Source organism: Gobio gobio, assembly GCF_949357685.1.
Source record: "Gobio gobio genome assembly, chromosome: 2".
Lineage (NCBI taxonomy): Eukaryota > Metazoa > Chordata > Actinopteri > Cypriniformes > Gobionidae > Gobio > Gobio gobio.
The window spans coordinates 14,911,455-14,915,932 of NC_137098.1; positions in this window are offsets into that span (position 1 = coordinate 14,911,455).

The following is a 4,478-nucleotide window of genomic DNA, read 5'->3' on the forward strand; positions in this document are numbered from 1 at the left end:
CTAATAAATCTATGAATTCTTTAAATGAATTGAGGAGGGCAGCAATACGCCACTGATGCGTCTAGTCTGCCGCAAATAAAGAAGAAGAAGAAGAAGACATAAAGCTGCGCTCCTGCTTCTGTTGTGATCGGCTGGAGTCTAATCTGTTTAAATCGGTGAAATCAGTTTATTCACTATTGAATATAACTGTACATGCACACATGCATATGGAGCGGAATGTGAAGTCAAAAACCTTTATGGCCACTGAATAAATACAGCAGCTGTTTCAGCAACGCACCGGTGTGGTGGTATTTAAAAAATACATGTCGGTTTTGTTCAATGTTTAGAAAATGTCTTTGTTTACAACCTTGTTTCATTCCAGTGTTGTGCCGAATTCTGTGACCCTACCATCATTACTAGGGTCACAGAATTAAGACAGCCCCTCGCTGCCACCTACTGGGATCACAATGTCTCGCTGTGAAAGCACTGAAAAACAGATAAAAGACTGTTTCTCAAAATGAGGTCTGCCAATATTATAAAATATGATTTATTGACCAATAATAGCCATTATAAACTTTACATATGTAATATATATTAATTAATAAGTTCTAAATTGTATTCTGGATGCCTTATCTGTCATTTGTGTTTGAAAAAAAAAATCTTAAAATATAAGCATTAGTTTTAGTGCAAACAAATAGTTAGATTGCAATATAATTATTATAATAATTACAATAAAATGATTTGATTGTAAGTCCTTGAATTTTTTTTTTTTTTTTAAGTCCTTGAAAGTCCTGGAATTTCATTTGACATCATTTCAACAAACAATGAAAAAGCTGTTATCATTGAACACTTTTTGTTATTTCAAACTTATATGCAGGGGCGCCGCCAGGAATTTTGGGCCCCATGACAAAAAAATCTAATTGGGCCCCCTCTGCGCAGCTGTTGTCACCAAATCTCTAGGACCTAACTGTCCCATCAAAAGCTTTACATAACTCTAATCAAAGGCTTGCAACTGTCTTGCTTCTTGTAGTTCAATACTAGTACTAGCACAATATTTACTGCTGGTGATTTGTAAATGCAAGTCTGCATACATTATGCAGTTCACTATTTGATGCAAGATTAAAAGCAACCATAAAAATGTCCTTAAAGCAACAGTATGTAAACATTTTTACCTTAAAATAATGTTTCCAAAATCGTTTCAGTGGTTCATCAAGTTGTAACAGGGTGAAAGGCACTTATGCCTCTGCTTTGCGTCTCTATATTTGCTATTACCACACTATGTAAGATTGCCAGATCGGGTCGCGTTTCTGTAGTTCGAATAAGACATAAGAAACTACAAATTTGACTTGCTTTACGGCAAGCGTTACAATAGTCATTATTTGTGATATATACAGGATATTAAAATATACCATATACCAATAAATGACACTAACACTAAAGAACAATGACATAAATGACCTATAGTATCACCACGACTTGATTACATACATTAAATAGATTTGTGTGTGTGTGTGTGTGTGTGTGTGTGTGTGTGTGTAAGCTTCTCAAATAAATTGTCCTTCATGATGGGAATAATAAAGTCTGTATTATAGATGTCATTCAACGGCCAAAATTCAGTCTAAATGAACGCATCAAACTGGATTATTTTAATATTGTCTGTAATTTACATGCAGGTTGAGGTAAGCTAACTTACTCATTGTTTCTAACTGCATCCAGTACAGATAGGAGTTTTGTTTTTATGTCATAATGGTCATTATGTGAGAAAATAATTTGTTTGATTTCTGTCATTAATAAATATTTCATTTTCATTTTTGTTATGGTAAAAAAAGAGCAATAGATTAGAGACAGAGAACCACACACAGTCTCCCTGTAATGATGCTAAGTCATTACCACAGTATTGCTCACCTTCTTCACTGGGACAGGGAGGGGTGCAGTTATGGGGAGACTGGGGTGCTGGTGACTCCTCTGTTGTTAAGTCTGCTAAAAGGGGCATGGACAATGATTTAATATGAATATCTTGCTAAACGTTTCCCTGCACTGATTAAATGTTGATGAAATGTAGGCTTACTAGGCTAACACTAGCATGCAGCTAGCTAGCTTATTTCATTATGGACAACAGGTTAATAATACCACTCACAGACTAAAGGCTACCCACCTTTCTTGGTGGAAAAACTGGGATACAGAACGACACCCTGTCTTTCGTCTTTCCTCTCTCTCCTTTCTCTCTTTCCTTTTCTGAAAACCAGATTTTATTTTGCTTCTCAACATTATGATCGCTCTGTATTTTTAGCGCGCCGTGATTGACTGTCTGCGACTAACTAATCACCGTCCGTCCGACCGTCTCTGATGAGTGCGCTAAGGCAGGACCAAACCATTTCATGCAGATACAGGGGGGTGTGGTCGGTCAATATTAATGTTTTATTTTTTGGTCAATGGGGATATTTAACTTATTGCCAAAATAAGTAAAATCAAAGACATCATTAATTTTATTATTATTTGAAATATACTCAATGATGATAGTTTATATAGTGTATAATATAATAAAAAAATGAATTAGTTTTTACCTATTTGTTGGGGCCCCTCTCTGTCAGGGGCCCTTGGAATTGTCCTAACTTTTCCCCCCTATACGGCGCCCATGCTTATATGACTTTGTTAGATGTTGGGCGAACAGCAGATATTAAGCATAATGTTCTTATTCACTGTTCACCTTTGAACCAAAGAAAGTCTAACATTAACACCTCCCTTTGTGTTCAACAGAGGAAAGAAAGTCATACAGGTTTAGATTGGAATAATGTGAGGATGAGGAAATTACATATTTGTCTTTTTGTGACTAAATGTGTGTGTATTTGTCAATTATTAGGACTACATATGTTAATGTAGTCTTATAAAATGGGCAACAACCAGAGGTCAGCAATAATTATTCTTGTGTTTGCCACTTTATAATTAATCTTAAAATATACTTTCAGGGAAACACGTTAATAAAATACAAAATGAATAGATAATTATTTATTTGTGTGTGTGTAATTTATAAACAGGACATTTATTGAACTGGCAGATTTTATATTAACTATTTTTAACATGTTTTTTTATCACATTTGTCACTGTTTTAAGTTTAATGTAGGGATTATTTGATAAAAAAAAATAGTACATACATTTCTATGCACTTTTGTGATTGTAGACCATAGACTGTAAAAAAATATATTTTTTTACAGTCTATGGTCTACAATCACAAACTGAACGGGTTATATCGATTTAAACATATTAAATGCTTAAAACAAACCTTTCTTCAGCCGAATCACAACAGATACATCCGCACCAAAATAAAAGTCCCGTTCATACACAGCTGAGTGTGAAAAACATGAAAATGGTTATTGTGACAAATGTGGTCTGCCAGAAACGGTAGAGCATATTCTTTTAAGATGTGTTGCATATGAAAGTGAAAGATCTCAGTTATCTCATGAATTAGAAATGATAGGAATAAATAATATATCGATGCAGGTGCTATTAGGAAATGGGTTAATGCAATCAAGGGTATATGAAATAATGTTGAAGTATTTAAAAAGGATTGGAATAATGGATAGAATTTGAATATTGTGTTTTTTTTGTTTGTTTGTTTTTTAAGGTAAAGAGATGATTAAGTAGCCTATATGTGAGCTTCACACTCCAGATCAGTAGGTGGCGGGAATGCACCTTTTTAAGTTGGTTTGCCAAACCGCCATAAAACAGAAGAAGAAGAAGCTGAGTGTAAACGGGGGCTACGTCCCAATTCGCCTACTTATACTACGTCCTAAAAGTATGTACTCTTTTTGTGAAGAAAAAGTACATACTTTTGAGTGTGTAGCAGAAGAGTATGCAAGCTTTGGGACATACTACTTCGTCATCTTTAACAGACTCTGTTACGTGCGTCCCGTCACCGTTTAAACTGCCCTGTCAATCATCGTGACAGTTCAAAACTTCAAATCCCCCACTTTCAATTTAATTTCCTACCTTATCGGAGAGAAATGTAGTCGCTCGATGATCTGCCTTTCGTGGGTCTTTAATGCAGAGACTCCTCTCATGTGTTTGCAAAGTTAATGGCCAAACGTATCATTACAAAAGTTCTCAATGCTGCTGAAGGAGAAATATAATGTGGATAATATTGAATATCTTTTCGTCAGGTTAAATACTGATAATTGCTCACTCAAACCACTTTATCTAATCCTCTCCACTTAACCGTCAGACTCGCGTAACCGTCATGTTTGTAGTTTTTTAACACTTTTTATCCGCGTTTGTAGTTCTAATCGAATCCTCGTCCATCTCGCAATGGGTTGTGGGCAATATCAGCCGTTAGAGTGCGCATCGATCCGCACTTCGGATTCTGACCGGAAATAGTAAACCATCCGGGAATCTTTGGAATACTTTTTTCAACATACTAAGATTTGGGACATACTAATTCTTTTTTCGAATACTATTTAGTACGGATAGTATGCGAATTGGGACGCAGCCGGGACTTTTATTTT